The sequence below is a fragment of the Pleurodeles waltl genome, chromosome 7 (assembly GCF_031143425.1).
Source record: "Pleurodeles waltl isolate 20211129_DDA chromosome 7, aPleWal1.hap1.20221129, whole genome shotgun sequence".
In the NCBI taxonomy this organism is placed as follows: Eukaryota; Metazoa; Chordata; class Amphibia; order Caudata; family Salamandridae; genus Pleurodeles; species Pleurodeles waltl.
The window spans coordinates 1417299432-1417318617 of NC_090446.1; the positions used below are offsets into that span (position 1 = coordinate 1417299432).

The 19186-nt window shown below is 47.3% G+C and overlaps 1 long non-coding RNA gene across 1 annotated transcript in view; it reads right to left on the reverse strand.

Moving 5' to 3' along the window:
* LOC138246423 (uncharacterized) overlaps positions 1-18337 on the reverse strand; it is a 47256-nt gene extending 28919 nt beyond the window's left edge. The window contains exon 1 of the long non-coding RNA XR_011194274.1: positions 18283-18337. This is a non-coding gene — a long non-coding RNA (uncharacterized lncRNA). The remainder of the gene's footprint in view (positions 1-18282) is intronic.
* Positions 18338-19186: the final 849 nt, after the last annotated feature.

The window sequence follows — 19186 nt, forward strand, 5'->3', positions numbered from 1 at the left end:
CCACCCTCCTGGGTGAGCGGGCACGGGACACACGCTGAGGGGCTGCTGGGAGGGCGGTGCTGGTAGAGGGGGTGGTGGCTGTACCTGTTGATGCGGTAGGCACAGAGGTGCCTGCCACCGCAAGGGAGCTCCCATCAGAGGAGGAGTCGCTGTCGGTGGTGTATGCTCCTGTCCCCGTCATGGAGCTCCCCTCACCCTCCGTCCCACTGGTGCCTTCAGACTCCGTTACTTCACCCTCCAGGGCCATGTGGAATGCAGCTCCCTCCTGCTCTGGTGCCACTGCTCCTCCGCCAGATGATGCTAATGCACGCAAGAACAGGGTGACAAAACAAAAAGAGGGGGGAGACAGAAGAAAAACATGTTCAGTCCCTGCAACACCACTACAATTGGCGGACACAACACACAGGGAGCAGCCCTATGCACTGAGCCATGCACTAATAGTTCTTAGGAAATTCACATGCCGATGCCTAAGCCCAATTGCTGCACACCTGGAACCCACAGGAGCCTGACTAGGTGTAGATGGCTATCACCAGTAGTGGGATTGGGGTGCCACAAAGCCTGCCTGACAAGGGACCTACCCTACCAAGTTTCGCCCTGGCCTAGGGGAACCCACAGCCCACTTCCCCCAGCCAGACACCTCGTAAAGTGTGCAGAGTCAGCTGAATGAGAGTGTACTCACCCCCTTGTGGCTGCTGTGATGCCCTCAAGTGCCCATCCAACTCCGGATAGGCCACCTTTAGGATCCGGTACATCGGGGGCCATGGTGCGACCGGCACCCCTTCCACGTTGGGAGGCCATCCCCAGCTGGGCCTCCACCGTCTTCTTGCTCCAGCGGCACAGGTCCTCCCATCTTTCCCAGCACTGGGTACTCCATCTATGGTAGACCCCCAGGGTCCGGGCATCCTTGGCGATGTAACGCCATATACTCTTCTTTACGTGGGAGCTGACCTAGAGGAAAAGTGAAGTTAGAATGGATGTTACTATCCCCTACATTTCATCTCACGCATTGCCTAAACACCTCCCACCCTGTGCCAGACATACATACACACACACTATCCTGACATGCTGGCCTGTCCCCCTGCTCACCCTCTCCCATCCACGACACTCCATACAATCATGTGCCATCCACCATGCTCATAGTGCACTCAAATGTTTGCCTGGAGGACCGTACAGTTGCATGTACTTGGGTCCTCCACCCCATCCACCAGTTTCTCCAACTCCTCCGAAGTGAAGGCAGGAGCCCTTTCCCCAGACACTGTAGCCATCGTCGCTTCCAGACACAGGTCACAGCAGCACTTGCAGTTGTCGTAGTTTGTACTCTTGCTCTAGGCAAGACTGCTTGTTAAAGGTTGACTGTACTTTTGTTTGTAGGCGACTACGTCTTTCCTACAAGTCGCAACTGTTGTCCCAACCTTACTGGCTCACTAGCAGCACCTCACAAGAAACACAATAGTAAGAGGTGATTTGTGGCAGCCTTTACGCATGGACTCGAGAGTAAGACATCTCAGGGAGTGTCATGGTTAAACGAAGATTACCCCTTTCTCACAGATGTATCATGTCTCGTACAAACGCAGGCAATGACAAAGATGCAGTAAAGTTTCAATAGTTTTTATTCAACATAACTGCAATTTGCGATAAGTTGCATGGGCTGCAATGATTAGGATAATGAATAATGCAAGTAACAGAATTGTGAAGACGAGAGTCATTATTACAAAGACCCCCACCATCTTGCAATGCATAAAAAAGACATACAGGATGTAATATGTCCTAATACCCTAATGTGAAAGGCCTAACCTCCTACCTAAAGGAGAGCTGGGTTTGTTAAACCTAATCTGCCAATGCCATGTCCATGAAAGGAGCCCCCCAAACCCTCGTTACCTTGGAATGAGGTCTCTATCTCAGACTCCGTAGGGACACGAAGACTGAGTCAGGGTCACGACGACTGCAGCATCGATATCAATGATGGTGGCAATGCCCTTTGGTCAGATTCCCTCTGAAAATCTGTCTAAAGTGCGATATATTTATACAGATCTTCAAGGACCCCTGACGTAGGTGTGTTCCCAAACAATAGATAACAGACATGCTTGGGACGGCAATTAATATAAACAACCCCTCGAATGTATAGAGAGGGAAGATCCCTAAGTGTGAACACCTACTGTTTGTTTGTCTTTGGTGCTTGTTCTTGACGCCATAGCGCGGTGAAACGGATAATGTAACTCATAACATGTGGCCTAACTCTAAACAAGGCAGCCATTTTAGAAGAAATACATAATTAAATGTGCTAAGCCAGAGCAAGCTATATAGGTTAAAAGTCACTAGGTGATGGGGGCACGAGTCTGCAAGCCAAATGCTAAGCTAACTCCTGTTATCCCATTAAAATGAAGTAGGATTCACTACACAGTGTAGGTCCTTTCCTGTTGAAGGTCAGGTATCAAGTGAGGGAACAGTTAGAAAATGGCGGCCACGTCCGGTGCGGTGCGTACCGTCACTGCCGGTGTACATCGTCATTGGCTCCTGGGACCCATAGGGCCCAATGTTAACCAATGCTGAATTGCGCTGCGGTCTTCGACCGCCTACCGCGACGGTTTACAATGCCAGCGCAGTTACCTCATTTCCCCTTGTCCCACCTTACAGGTCAGGCAGCCGCCATTTCAGGGGCCACATGGCATGTAAAAAAACTGCTTCACACCTATTTAGGCCTGGAATACGGACAGATAAGGGCACATTGCGAATTTCTAATGTTTTAGCAAATAACACATTGTGATACCTAAGTGCTGGATGACCCTCTGATCACTGTTCTCCTCCATAGGGCACGTCTGCTGGGGCAGGTGATGAGATGGCGGCAGCCTCTGGTGTATAGACCCCTGGTTGACCTGTCAACAATAGAAGAGAGACACATCATTATCACTTACAGACTTGATTGTGCAACAATCCAGGAACTGTGTGCCCAGTTGGAGCCAGACCTGATGTCAGCTATCCGCCAACCCACAGGAATCCACCTCTAGTGCAGGTTCTGGCTGTACTCCATTTCCTGGCCAGTGGGTCTTTTCAAACAACAGTGGCCATGGCATCAGGGATGACCCAGCCAATGTTCTCTAACGTGTTGTCCAGAGTGTTGTCTGCCCTGCTGAAACACATGCGCAGCTACATCGTTTTCCCTCAAGTGGAGGATTTGCCAACAGTGAAAGGCAGCTTCTATGCCCTGGGACACATCCCCAACATCATTGGTGCCATTGCCAACCAGTACATCTCCCATGTGAATGCCAGGTTTCCTGGCTCTGTGCATGACGCTTACATTTTGAGGAATAGCAGCATCCCTTATGTGAAGGGGCAACTCCAGAGGCACAGTGTGTGGCTAATAGGTGAGGCCAAGGACCCAATACAGTGTGAATAGGTGGCTGGGTCTGGGGTTGTCCCTAAGGGTTAGTGTGTGTCTAACAGTTGTCCCTCGATATTTGCAGGTGACTCTGGTTACCCCAACCTGTCATGGCTACTGACCCCAGTGAGGAATACCAGGACAAGGGCAGAGGAACGCTACAATGAGGCACATGGGCGGACTAGGAGGATTATAGAACGCATCTTTGGCCTCCTGAAGGCCATATTCTGGTTCCTCCATCTTACAGGTGAATCCCTATACTACTCACCGAAGAAGGTGTGCCAGATAATCGTGGCCTGCTGTATGTTGTGCAACCTGTCTTTACGACACCAGGTGCCTTTTCTGCAGGAGGATGGGCCTGATGGTGGTCTTGTGGCAGCTGTGGAGCCTGTGGCCAGTGAAGAAGAGGAGGCAGAAGAAGAAGATGTAGACAACCGAAACAACATCATCATGCAATACTTCCAGGGAGACACAGGTAAGAAGATGGAACTGCTTCCCACATCTCATACTATTGTTGGAGCTAGCATAAGTCTGCCATTTTCACTCTGTGTATGGACCCTGACTTGTTACTTAGCCTTTCCATTTCACAGATCTGGGTCCCAATTTGTGCCCTCTGCTATGTTTACTGCTGGCCTACAGCTGTGTTACATTGGTATGTGAACAAGTACATTGACATTGCTATATTCCAAAGGTTTTGCAATTACACATTTGTGAAAGCACAGACTGACTCCAGATTGTTTCATGAGTTAAGGGTGTTTATTTCTGTGCAAATAAGTGGAGGGGCTTGTGACATGGGCTGGGATGATGGTGGAGGAATGTACATGGCAGAGTCCAGTCTATTTGTATCACAGGTGCACTGTCCAATGGGGCATAGGAAGTGGAGCAATGGCAGTTTAAGGTGGACAGGGTGACAAAGTGGGACAGAAGGGTGACATTCAGGGGGGCCTTATTTCCTGGTGGGGGTCTTGGTAATGTTCTTTGTCTTGTTCCTGGATCTCAGGGACCGTTTGCAGGGTGGTTCTCCTTCTGCAGGGGGTGGGCTGCTGGAGGGCTGTGGTCCTGTGGTGATGCCTCCTATCCACTAGCGTCGGCGGAGGTGGAGGGCTGTTCATCGTCCAGGCTAGTGTCAGTGGCCCGTTGGTGTGCCACTGTGTCCCTCATGGTATTGACAAAGTCTGCCAGCACCCCTGCAATGGTGACCAGCGTGGTGTTAATGGAATTCAAGTCCTCCCTGATCCCCAGGTAGTGTTCCTCCTGCAGCCGCTGGGTCTCTTGAAACTTGGCCAGTACCGTGCCCATGGTCTCCTGGGAATGGTGGTAAGCTCCCATGATGTTGGAGTGTGCCTCATGGAGTGTCGGTTTCCTAGGCATGTCCTCCCCCTGTCGCACAGCAGTCCTCCCAGCTTCCCTGTTATCCTGTGCCTCTGTCTCCTGAACCGACTGCCAGTGACCCCAGGTCCCTGATTTTCTTGGGTTGGTGGGTTTGCCTGGGTTCCCTGTAGTGGTAGACACACTGCTGATTGATGTGTCCTGGGGACACAGGGATGGGCCCACTGGGTGGGTGCTGTGGTGATGTTTCCTGAAGGGGAGGCTCTGTGGTGGTTTGTGACTGTGTCAGGGGAACCGACTGTCCCGAGGTCCCTGATGGGCCGGGCTGGTCATCTTGATCCAGGCGTGCAGAGCTGCTGTTATCACTGTGGGCCTCTTCTGTGGGGGGACTGGATATGTCTAGCACCTCCTGTCCGGTGATGTTGTGTATGGGTCCTGTTGGGGTGTGAATGCATAATCTTAGTATCTGTGTGTACCATCTTGTGCAATGGGTAAGTTCACCTCTACTCCTGTGCTTGCATTATAGCCGTGACCCTTGCGTGATTGGTGATTTTGGGGCATGAGTGAGTCTCTCTACTGGACATGCTTTGGTGAAGGGTGTCCATGCATTGGTGTTACATGCAGGCCTTGATTTTGGGATGTATGGGTTGTGGTAGTGGGGTATCTGTGGGGTGTTGTGGTGATGGGTGTGAGGGTGAGGGTGGTAGTATGTGATGGCATGCAGGTAGGGGGGATCTAGTAGTAAAGATTTTCCTTCCCACAATCCAGTCCTCCTGCTACTCCTGTGAGGCCCTCAGGATGCATTATTGCCAAGACTTGCTCCTCCCATGTCCACCGCCAGTCCCCTGTATAGCAATCTGGTGTCTGGATAGCACGGAACGTACCTTCCCCCGTAGGTCGTTCCACCTCTTTCTCACCCCATGTTCTTGGATGCTGTCCCACGGCGTTGACCCTGTTGACGATGCTCCGCCATAGCTCCATCTTCCTAGTAATGGATGTCTGCTGCAACTGTGATCCGAATAGCTGTGGCTCTACCCCGATGATTTCCTCCACCATGACCCTGAGCTCCTCCTCAGAAAACCTGGGGTGTTTTTGCAGTGCCAAGATGTGGTGTGGGTGATGTGTGAGGTGGTGTCTGTTGTGATGTGTGAGGGGATGTGTTGGTGTGTGTTGTTTGAGGTGCGTGGATGTTGTATAAGTGATGGTGTTGTGTGTCTCTGGATGCTGGTGTTGTGTTCGCTAATCTGTCTCTCTGGCCTTCTTTCAAATTTTTGGTTGTAAGGGTTTGTGGGTGATGTGGGTGTGTGCTTTATATTGGATTGGTTGTGTGGGTGTGGTGTGTGTATGTGTATCAGGTGTGTGCATTTTGAATGGTCCAATGTGGTTGTGTTTTTGTAAATGTGTGTGTATTTTGAGCACAGTGGTGTGTAACGCCAATGGATTACTGAGGTTGAAAGACCGCTGCGGTGATTCGCGGGTCATGGTAGTGTGGGTGTATTCTTGTTGGCGTGACGGTGTGGGTTTTGGTATTGCCAGTTTATCACTGACCTTTGGTGTGGCGGACTTGTATGGGTGTCTGTATTGTGGCGGATTCCGAGCTGTGAGTCATAATACCTGTGGCGGATTTCCGCCACCGCAACATTATGTTGGCGGTCTTCAGCACTGCGTAAAGCAGGATTTACCGCCAGGGTTGTAATGAAGGCCAAAGTAAAGACTGTTGTTTCTTGAGAGTGTTAAGTGGGTGGAGTTGAGCACTTTTCTCTAGAAAGTGTGGGGCCAGGCTCTTCCCCTTGTTCGGTAGCTCGTATCACAGGAACAGTATGCTGAGAAATACTATTTTTGTTTTTCTAAAATGAAATTTGTAGCCAAGGGCTGTGAATCCTAAAATGACCCGATCAACCCTGGCAAGATGAATGTTGAGGTTGTCATCTGTGAGATAGATGTCATCCACGTAGGGCAACGCTTAGGAATCAATATCATGTAATATTGATGTTACTCGGGCTGAGAACAGCGTTTTTTTGGGAGCTAAATGAGAATGCACTCAGGTCCAGACTTTCATGTGCTAAGTTCTGCAGAAAAACCCATTGGAAATATGTTTTGTATTTTTTACGCACTATATTGTTAATTAGTGCTGTGGTGTGCAAATTGTGTATGGCGTATGTACGTGTACGACTGTTTAAGTGTCTGTAATCTAAGACTATTCTATGAGAATGGTTGGGTTTTGCAACTAGGAATAATGGGTTATTCATTGCAGAGACACAGGGCTCAATTACTCCCTGGTACTCGAGCTGAATGAGGATCTCCCTCACTGGAGCTATTGCTTTGTGTTAACAGGATATTGTGGCTTAGGCTGGGTTGTAGACCTGATAGGTATTTCATGACAAGGAAAGTCCTTGTCCCAACATACATGATTTTGGTACAGTGCAGTGTAGGCATGTTTTGCCGCCACAGAAACAAGATCAATGAAAGAAGGCAAGATGACATCTCCCCCATGTGGGAGTTTACGGACGTGCTGAGGTGGCCAGTTCCTTTCGGCCAGCAGGATATCACAACTAAGTTCATCCCAAAAGATCACACCAATGGTGTGCTCCACATCTCCCTCAATTTGGATATTTAAATCATAAACCCTGTTGGGTGGTAGTACATGTCAGTCTGCTGTCTCTGTGACATCCAGATGATCTTTCAGACTCTGGCGAAATCTCCTGACTTCTGCTGCGCTGTCTAATAGTGTCACTGGTCAGGTCTTGTTCTTCAGCAGTGTTCTCAAGTGCACTGGCATTTTTAATTGACAGTGCTGCCACTTTTTTTTTTTTTAACTGTGGCTTTTGTTGTGGGGACTTTTCTTCTTTTTTGTCTGAAGACTGTCTTTCTTCTGTTTCACGTATTACAGGACGTCGATCAGGACGGCCCCCAATCTCACTACATCTTTCCGGTGCATCAAGAAAGGAACAAGAGGGACGTAAATCAGTATATCTGTCAGAAGCTTTTATATTTTCTCTATTTCTGAGAGTATATCTCCTTTTGGAGTTCTACAGATGTGGACAATCAGCTCTCTGGTTTTGTCTATCTTAAAAAAATGTTTTTGCTTATCCAAGCGCTTGTTAGAACCCTCCAGTGCTTAGTCGCTTTCTTAGGGGTGGCACTCTGTTCCCAAACAATAGATAAAAAGACATGCTTGGGATGGTAATTTATATAAACAATTCCCTCAAAAGCGTGAAGAGGGAAAGTTCCAAATGCGAACACCTACAGTTTGTTTATCTTTGTTGCTTGATATTGACGCCTTAGCACTGTGCCCCTGTAACGCAAAACTAAAACATGGGCCTAACTAAAAACAAGGCAGTCATCTTAAAATATTTAATTAAATACATGCGCTAAAACAGAGTCAGGTAAGTAGGGTAAAAGTCACTAGGTGATAGGGGCACAAGTCTGCAAACTAAAGGCTAAGCTAATTACTGTACCCCTTTAAAATAAACTAGGATTCACTACGCCCTTTGATGGACCATTCAGTCTCTGCTAATCCCACTATTGTGTGACTGTCTACGAGGAATTCACAAAATCTAACAGTCAAATACACCCAGGCATGTGACCCAAGTCAGTCTTCAGGTAGAAAGACCCAAGGGCAGGAAAATGTCAACTTTCTAGAACAAAAATCTGACTTTACCATTAAAGAGGGTTTATCATTACAAGTTGATAGGTACCACACATGACATCTCTACCTCCTCTCATTTAGGGATTACAGCTTATTAAATGTAATAAGGATTCCCCAATGTTATCCTATGGTAGGGGTAGGCCTTACAGTAGGGAAAACAAATGTGGGAGTTTTTCACTACTACGACATGCAAAATGTAAAAGTAACTGTCCTACCGTTATATTGCACAGAACCATGCCCTATGGGCTACCTAGGGCCTACCTTAGGTTTGAGATGTATGTAATAAAAAGGAAGTTTAATTCTTGGTAGGGGGTTTTAAAAGCCAGGTTGAAATGTCAGTGGGACACTACATTCAGGCTGCAATGGCAGGTCTGGGATATGTTTTAGAGGGCTACTTAGGTGTGTGGCACAATAAGTGCTAAAGGTCCACCTGTAGCAATTAATTTACAGGCCCTGGGTATATGGTGTGTCACTCTACAAGAGACTTACAAGTAAATTAAATATGTCTGTTGGACCTGGCCCTTTTTGCCCCAAACTGTTTGCCTCCTTCCTCCTATTTTTTCTGACCAGTCTTTGTTAGCTTTAGGACTCTGGGCACTTTACCACTGCTAACCAGTGTTAAAGTGCATATGCTTTCTGTGTAAATTGAATTGTTGAATGGTTTATCCATGATTGGCATATTTGATTTACTAGTAAGTCCCTAGTAAAGTGCACTAGAGGTGCCCAGGGCCTGTAAATCAAATGCTACTAGAGGTCCTGCAGCACTGATTGTGCCACCCACACGAGAAGCCCTGTAAACATGTCTCAGATCTTCCATTCCAGTGTCTGTGTGTGCAGTCTTGCACTGCCAATTTGACTTGGCAAGTGTACCCACTTGCCAGGCCCAAACCGTCCTACTTTATACATGTAAGGCACCCCTAAGGCACCCCTAAGGTAGGCCCTAGGTCGCCCCATTAGCTCAGTGCAGTGTTTGTTAAATGTAGGACATGTACTGATGTGTTTTACATGTCCTAACAGTGAAATACTGACAAATTTGGTTTTCACTGTGCAAGGCCTATCTCTGTCATAGGTTAACGTGGGGGCTGCCATTAAATAATATTAAAATGCAGGTTCCCTTTTAGAGCAGATAGAAATGTGTAGTTTGGGGTCTCTGAACTCACAATTTAAAAATACATCTGTTAGTGAAGCTTGTTAGTTTGATAATGCCACTTTTAGAAAGTAGGCATTTTCTTGCGTTAACCATTCTGTGACTCTCCCTGTTTGTGGATTCCCTTTCTGGGTCAGACTGATCATTGGGTTGTTTGTGAATCTCCTCTAGACAGTGACACAAAGGGAACTAGGGTGTAGCCTGCATATCCTGATGAGCCATCTGAGCTAGAGGTGAGGGAGGAGTGGTCACCTACACCAGAATGGGCTGTGCCTGTCCTCACACATTGCAGTCTCCAACACTTGGTGTATGTCTGGGGCCTGGCCTGGGTAAGGCAGGATCTTGTGAACAACAGAAACTTTCCTTTGAAGTTTGCCTACTTCAAAGGCAGAAAAGGGTATAAGTAGTGGACCCAAAACCCCAGACTTTTAGATCACTTCTGGAAACAAGAGGAACCTCTACCAAAGTGAAGGTCTGAAGACCTGCCTGTGACTGTGCTTTGTTGGGCCTTCCTGCAGTTGCTGCTTCTACCTATGAAAGGGGACAAAGTAGGGACTTGTTTGTGCATTCTTGCTTGAGAAGAATCTCCAAGTTCTTCAACTGAACTTGCCTCCTGTTTTGAAGCCTCAGGGCCATCAAAGACTTTCTCTGCCAGCACCTGGACTCTCTGCTGAGACTCCTGCCCTGCCAAGTGGTTCCCTATCAAGTCCCTGGGCCCTTGAAAGGTGAAGTTGGCAGAACAAGGACTGCAAGCCACGCACAGAACACTGTGTGGGGAAATGTTCGATGCACCACCTGCAATGCAGCTGATAAACAATGTGCTTCTAGATAAGCACCTGAAATCAATGCTCCACCTGCATCGTGGCTGGGAGATGAACAAATTGCGGCTGGACAAATGATGCAACACCCGCTTGTGGCTCTGATTACGACTCAAACCCCACACAGCACAGTTTTTCACACACATTGCCACATCAAAGTCATTGTGAACCTGCGCGGATCCAAGGTACCCTGTCTGGAAATCGACGCATCACTCTCTTGCGAGGGAGAAAAACGACACATCTGCTACCTGACCGGAAAAGAAAGGACACACTGCCTCACTTGTGAGTAAGGAATCAACGCATTTCTGACTTTTAAGATGCACGCTCACCCGTGCAACTTTATTTTTAACACAAACCAGGTACTTCCATTGTTTTCTATGGACTAAGACTCTTATTCATTTGAAAATTCATATTTTGACATGTGTATGTTGGAGTTTTGTAATTTTGGTCTTGTTTGATTTAGATAAATATTACCTGTTTTTCTAAATTGATGTGGTGTCCATTTTGTAGTGTTTTCACTGTGTTACGGTGTGTGTTGGTACAAATACTTTACACATTGCTTCTGGGTTAAGCCTTTCTGCTCGTGCCAAGCTACCAAGGGGGTGAGGGTGGGTTAACTAGCTGTGTTTCTCCTTTGCCCTGACTAGAGTAAGGGTCCTTGCTTGGACAGGGGGTAACCTGACTGCCAACCAAAGGCCCTATTTCTAACAATGTCAATTGGGTATACACCACTTAAACCATGGTTTAGAGGGAGAACACAAGCACTTTAGCACTGGTTAGCAGTGGTAAAGTGCACAGAGTCCTAAGGCAAGCAAAACCAAAAATAAACAGTAGATGTAGGAAGAGAAAGGCAAAAGGTTTAGGGATGACCCCATAAAGGGCCGTTTCCAACAGTTACTCTTACACAAAAATAATTTTGAGTTTTTCATGTTAGTGAAAATGAAGTTGGCAGTTTCAACTATATAATTTATGTGCAGAATCAATGATTAAGAAGAATCCAGAGTTACAGTCATCGATAGACATAGACAGCAAGCAGTCAGTGTGTACAGTGAATGAGTCATTAAGGTTGCAGATTGCAATGAAGGAGACCTTCTCTGCTGGGAGTGTGCGCATATGACAATATCAGTCACAGGGTAAGCTGTTTATCATTGCAAGCTTAAATATTGTTATAGACCTGCATAGATAGGACTAAAAGAATACTCAGGGCATTTCCATAACATATTAAAACAAATACACAGAGCAGGGTAGATACCACTAGCTTAAGGCCTCAAATGAGCCAGATAGCATTTGCCAATCTAACAATGAACATAACATTTTCATAAAGATAGATAGGATGGCTGGTGACCCCAGTAAAGTCATACAACCCAGTTGGAAATCCAACTGAATAATGTATATGGAAGCAGGAGATAAGGGGACTGGAAATTGATAGAAGGTGAAACCAGATGAATGAATGCAGAATGGCAAATGAGTTTAGGAAGCACAGAGTGAAAAATGAAAATAGATAATGGGGACAGATTTGCCAACATTTCATGCAATACGATGCAGCAAGACAACTTACTGTGCAGCTTCAAAAGGAGAGGGCAGGAGTGCAGCATATCTACTGAGATATGATGAGTTTCTGTCTTCTGTCTGTGCTGGTGCACTGACTACAGGCTAGGGCTAATGCTGGCAGGACTATTTTTGTTCTGGAAGGGAAACCTTCCTGCTCAAAAGCAACCCCCCAGAGGTTTTTTCCTCTTTATAAGTGTAGTGCAATGCTATACACTTAGAAGTAAAAACAAGGAGAATTAAATATATTCCTTCTCGTTACATCTTTTCTGGGAAGGTATTGCATGTTGACACATTCCCTAGATTGTTAGTGTTACTAATCTGGGGTGGCACAAAAATCCATTGGTGTATGCGTGGGAACACCCAAGATCCACCATTAGAATGCCTTCCCAGGGCAGAGTAATGCAAGGAAGTGACTTGCACTGCCTTGCGTTACTCCAGATTTACTATGCTAGGCAAAGCCATGCAGGGTGGCTCTGCGTGGCATAGCATATCTCAGTTAAGGGCTTACATTGTCTCACATTGCCATGCCTGGCACAACAGAGACTAAGGGGGTCATTCTGACCCCGGCGGTCTCAGACCGCCGGGGCCAGGGTCGGCGGGAGCACCGCCGACAGACCGGCGGTGCCCCGCAGGGCATTCTGACCGCAGCGGTTCGGCCGCGGTCAGACAAGGAAAACCGGCGGTCTCCCGCCGGTTTTCCGCTGCCCCTGCGAATCTCCGCCGCCATGGGGATTCTGACACCCCCTACCGCCATCCTGTTCCTGGCGGGTCTCCCGCCAGGAACAGGATGGCGGTAGGGGGTGCCGCGGGGCCCCTGGGGGCCCCACTTTGTATTTCAGTGTCTGCTATGCAGACACTGAAATACGCGACGGGTGCCACTGCACCCGTCGCACCCTTCCCACTACGCCGGCTCCATTCGGAGCCGGCGTCCTCGTGGGAAGGGGTTTCCCGCTGGGCTGGCGGGCGGCCTTCTGGCGGTCGCCCGCCAGCCCAGCGGGAAAGACAGAATGGCCGCCGCGGTCTTTTGACCGCGGTGCGGTCATTCGGCGGTTCCCGCCAGGCGGGCGGCTCCCGCCGCCCGCCGGGGTCTGAATGACCCCCTAAAATCCTTATTAAATCTGGGCCCTTATAAGGAATGTTTCATGTATCATATTATGTGGATTATTATATTGCAAAGAGTGAGATATGGTGCCAAGCTTGGCAGGGTGGCTCCCCTCCCTGTCTAGCCACTGGCCAGTTCTTCACCATCCCTCTATTGCTGGAGCCTTAACTCTGCCTACTTTTCCTGAAAGGGCAATAGACAAGTCATTCTCATGGCACAAACATCTGTTTACACCAACCAGGCAGTTCAGAGCCCTTGCATTTTAATGGACCTAGGTTTCTAGAAGACTGCTAATCAGCCCACTCTAGGCTGCAATATTGCTCAAACTGAAAGGCTCCTAGCTGATTTAATCTAATTGTCTGTTGCACAAGCAACCTGCCACATTAGTCCACCTTTCTGACCCTTGCCTATTACAGCACTTTTTGGTTTCAGCAGTAATAATCTTGACATTAAATGGCAGAGCCAAAAAGAGCCTCGCTCAAGTTTTCTGCTCTGGTCTTCCGCAAAACAACTAGCCAGTCCTGTTGCAGTTAATGTCATGGTGCCAGGTCCCTTCTGTAGTTGGAAGATCCTTTAGTTGCCTTTTCAGTAGCTTGGCTCAGAGCAGGCAGGCTTCAATTAGAAGGCAATGTGTAAAGGGTTTGTACAATAACTTATAAAGTAACACAGTGAAAACACCACAAAAAGTACGCCACACCAGTTTAGAAAACTAGATAATATTTATCTGAATAAAACAAGACCAGACCAACAAGAATCCAATATGCACAAGTCAAGATATCACTTTTTTAGGAGTTTAGGTAAGTCTTAATCCATAGGAATAAATGGATGTACCTTTTTAGCACAAAGTACCTGGGATGCATGAAAAACAACAACGCAGATGGCTGCAGAGGAGGTGATGCGTTGGAAAGTAAAGCGATGCATTGATTTTTGCGGTGCGGCAGATGTAATACATTCATTCTTTCCTTCTGGGCAATGTGATGAGTTGCTTCCCAGGTGCACAGACTTGGCTCCTTACAGCAATGTGGGGAAAATTTGTCGCCCAGGAATGATGCATGGAAAATTCAAAACACGCTGCGATTTTGCAGGCATTGCATTGATTTTTCAGGCACTGCATCGATTTTCTGACACTGGTTTTTCTCTCTCTTTTGAAGTCTCAGTGGCCCTGAGACTTCCTAACAGGAGGCAAGCTTACTAGGTGCTGGCGCAACTCTGTAAAACAGATACTGAGCATGTGCTCTCTCCTGATTAAATTGCACAACACAATATAATCATTAACTTTTCTGCCCGCACCCAGCCATTCAGTGCCTTGGTAGAGTAATCAAAGAAATGTACCCAGGATAGGATGGGGAGTTTGTGACTGTCCCTGAATCTTTGGCGATACTTCTCAGGGATCAGATCAAGTTTGGCAAGTAAGATGGCTTTCATAGGGATGTACTTGGTCTGGTCCCCAACCTCTAATGTTAGAAGTGTGTCCCTCCTACATGTTGGCATGTGTTTCCACTAACAAGCCCCTCAGTGCTCCTCAGGCACTCTATGGACCCTCAGTACAATGTCATAGGCAGAAAAACACGTATCAGTGTCATCTCCCACCACATAACTGGGCACACAATCTTTGGGTGTACAAACCACCTTGTCTCCATCAGGTACTGCCTGTATGCTGCCAGCATCAGTGCTGGAATCCACCTGACTCCAGACAACCAGTAGGGGATAATCAGCCCTTTGTGTGGGGACATGCACTTTCCTTTTCACGTGCAAGTGTCAAATTCCCTCTACCCTTCCTGGCCAGAAAGAACCATCAGAATGCAGATGAATACAGAAGAGCCCTTTGTTACACCTGTCCTCCCTGTGTTTGTGACTGTCTTGAGGAAATGCACGAAGTGTAGTTGTCACCTAACCCAGACATGTATTGGAAACAGACTGCAAGGCACACAGAGCAGTAAGAGCAGGGACATGCCCACTTTCTGAAAGTGGCATTTCAAAAATAATAATGTTAAGTCCGACTTCACCATTAAAGAGAATTTATCATTACCATTCTAATGATCTGAAACATTATGTAGTTACTCATTTCTGCCCAGAAATTACAGCTTAAAAGTCTATTAAGGAATTTCTAATGCTGGCCTGTGAGTGGTTTAAGCCTTATAGTAGTAAAAAACGACTTTGGTGTTTTTTTTACTACCAGGACATGTAGAACTTAAAACTACGGGGTAGATTTAAGAGCCCCTAGCGCTTCCTTGTGCCATATTAGCATAATTTTTTTTATGCTATTGTGACCCAATGAGGCCAAAATAATTGTGACAAATTTATAAAGTGGCGCAATGCATGCATTGCACCACTTTGTAACCCTTTGTGCTACATTATGCCTGCACCAGGCATAATGTATGAAACGAGGGACGTTCCTCCATTAGGGGGGCTGAAAAAATGGCCCAAAGAGATCTAATAGATTTCTTTGCATCATTCTTTTTAGCACTTTTAACACTTGCTGAGAGCAGGCATTAAAAGGAGGTACACCATTGTTCACAATGAGTCTCAATGGCCTTTGCAGGATTAGCGTCAACAGTTTTTATGCTAATCCTGCAAAGCTCCTAACTAGCGTCAAACATTTTGATGCAAGGTCCCCTAACTACCACCATGGTGCGCCGTATCTTGCATACGGCGAACACATGGCGGTGTTAGGGGGGCGCTAAGGGGTGCATGAAAAGTGATGCTGCAATCAGTGCAGTGCCACGTTTCTTAAATCAAGCCCTACATGTCATGCCTTTTACTGACAGGGCACCCTGCCCTATGGCCTACATAGGGCCTCTCTTGGGTGTGACTTGTATGTAATAAAAGGAGAGTTTAAGGTTCTGCAAGTAGTTTTAATTGCCAAGTCAAAGTGGCAGAGAAACTGCAAACACATTCTCTGCAATGGCAGTCCTGAGACATGTGGGTGGCACAATCAATGTTGCAAGTCCCCTACTAGCATTTAATTTACCAGGTATTCAGGGTATATGATATACTACTTTACAAGGGTCTTACAAATACATTAAATATGCTAAACAGGTGGAAACCAATGTTACCATGTTTAAAGAAGAGAGTGAATACACTTTCCCACTGGATAGCAAAGATAAAGTGCTCAGAGCCCTGAAGCCAACCAAGAACAAAGTCAGAAAAAAAGGTGAAGGAAGGCAAAATGTTTGGGGTAACCCAGCAAAAAAGGGACATCTCCAGCACCTTCCCTAACTCCCAAGGAGCCTACAGTTTCCCGTAAGGCAGACTTTTAGAAAGATCGAAGCACTTGCAAAAGGTAAGTTATGTTATTGACACAAGAATTACTAACCCTGCCATTATCAGTTATCCAAATACAACAGCTCTTAGCCCTTATTACTTTACAAACTTCGCCTTCCTTAGCCAGGAGAATATCTAATGCTGAGTGATTTTGCATAAGCATAGCCCTAAAAAAATCATTTCCACATTTATCTGCTTTAAAGGTACAGGAGTACCTATTGCAAGTTTATCAATGAAAGTAGATAAATGTCTAATTTTCACAACATTCATTGTCACACCTGTAGAAGGAATCATAGCACCTAATATATCTAAGACTACAGTCCAAAATTATAATAGTCTTACATTGCCCATGTGTAATGCAAGGTAACACAAAGACAATGCAACATTAAAGTCAGATTAACCAAGCAACGCAAAGCCACCTTGCAGGGCCTTGCAGTGCTTGGTAAATCTGGAGTAACTGAAGGCAGTGCACGTTTCTGCCTTGGGTTACTCTGCACCAGGGAGGCATTCTATGGGAGAAGTGTGGCTGTTACCAGCCATCCACCCATGGATTTTGGCACATTACCAGTTTACCATTAGTTGTAGACCTGTGAATACATATAAAATGCATGCAAAATGCTATGCCTTCCCAGAGGAGGTGTATCTTTATTTCTCCTCAGTTTGTTTCTTCTGCCTATGAGTGCTGCTTTCTGCGGCACACCTAGAAAGAGTAAAAAGCCTTAGAGGATTGTTTTTGTGCAGGAAGGTGCCATTTCTTACACAAAAAACAATCCTGTCTACAACTTGGGCACCCTTGCACTATGGTTCAAGGGTGTCTGCATTAGGGCACGTCAGGACATTGTGTGCCAGCACAAGGAAAGGACAGGATTGCACCACATAATTTTAAATATGGCACATTCCTACACTCTCCATTGCACATAACGTAGGGCAGCAAGCTGTCTTGCTGCATTGTGTGAAAGTTTGATAAATCTGGGCCCATGTTTCCAAAGCTCTGTTTCTCTCTTTTCACATTCACTATATCACCCATTTCATTCACATGGAAAACAGAAGGAAATGCTAAAGCGAGTTAACAAGAACCAACCCAATTATGCAGCTTCATACACTTACTCAAATATGTCAAGCATTTCAATTGCAAAAAACTATTTTCAGGAATTTGCAAATTTGGATTTTTTTTGTCAGCGTATGCCATTTTTTCAACTTCAAAAATGTATGCATTCCAATCTTTATCAACTTCATGAGCCGGAGATGCTTCAGGGGGACGGCTGTGCCTCATCTAACTTACCCTTAATTGTAGACTTACCCATAGCTTCAAATAAGGGAGGTACAACTCATTCACCTCCACTTCTCACACATTAAACTTCTCAAAGTCACTCTTTCTGTCTCACACTCACATTCACATTCTCTAAAGAAAAGACATAGCACCTGTTTCTTTTTGCCTGTATGTGACAGGGTTGCTGCACTGGAGTGTAACGAAGATAACTCCTGTAACGCAGGCGGGCTGCACTCCTGGGTCCCTGGTGGAGCCACGGAGAGGCCGTCACCAGGGAGTCTTACAACTTCTGGGTGAATAGGCTGGCGGGCCGTGTCGCGGAGGAAGGAGGAGGAGAGAGACGCAGAGCAAGGAGCAAGGAGAGAGTCGAGAGAAGAGGCAGAGGAAAGAACGGAAGGAGAGGGAGAGAGAAACACGGATTGAAGGACGGACTAGGAGCGATCGAGAGAGAGAAAAGAGAAACAGGAGAGGGAGAAGGGAGAAGGGAGAAGAATCAGAGGGTAGGAGAGATCATCAGGAGAGAGGAGACACATACCAAAGACCGGACGTGGCTATCAAAAGTACGGTCTAAATTAATAAAGAGACTTTGAGTAGAGAGAGAGAGGGCACAGTGCTGTGAGAAGGAGGGAGGGAGAGGGGAGACTAAACAAAGGGCCCTGGGGAGCCCCAATAGTGATAGATATTGAGCACCAACAGAACCCCATGACCACTCTATTTCCCCTCATGCACACCAACCCTACCCAACCCCGCACCCTAAAGAGGAAGAGTCACTTAACTGATTCCATTCTTGTTCTGTCCGAGGTTGATGACCTTCCCAGGGGTACCCACCCATCACCTAGAAGAAGAAGAGACACAACATCAAGGCCGGCCCCTGAGAAGCAGAGGGCACGCTGGCAGATGCTGGAAAGAGGCCAGACGGAGGAATGCCAACGTGGAGGAGCTTACTGCTGGAGAACCCCATCGTATTCAAGGCACCATAGGTGAATAGGTGCCCAGAGAACAAGGAGGCCAAGGCGCCGATGGGTGACAGTTGAAGAGTCCCAGTGGCTGAGGAGAACGAGGTGAGTGACAGGAAGGGGGTTGGACCCCCACGATCCCACTGGAGTGGGGGCTTTGGCTGGGGCTGGTAGCTGGCCAGGGGATGCACCCCTCCCCTCGGCGATGGAGGCCTGACAGAGGTTCGGGCTGGTGGCTGTGGCAGCACCTGGACGGATGGGCAGAGAAGCCATGGCTGGCCCCTGAGGAGCAGAGAGCATGCAGGCAGATGCCTGAAGGAGGCCTGACGAGGCAGAGCTGGCGTAGAGGCTCGGATCTCTGGAGAGCCCCATGGAGCCCGTGACACTCCGGGTGACGGGGTGCCTGGAGAACAAGGGGGCAGCAGACCCTTCAGGCGCCAGTGGAATAGGCTGCTGGGAACTGGAGGATCGTCAGGAGAGGAGACTGGGCCCCTGCACACCCCCTTGTGAAACTGTGCTGCGTGTCACCCCGGGTGACGGAGGATTGAGAGGGGTTCGAGATGGCGACTGTAGCAGCAACCTGACAGACAGGGGCCCCACCGTGGCCTAAATCGAACTGGTAGAGAGGGGGAAAGACATGTTGAAGGAAGTTGGGGCCAGATGTAGGTATATTCCATTTTGCGACTTGCAAATTGAGAGTCAGATCAACTCGCAATTTGCGAGT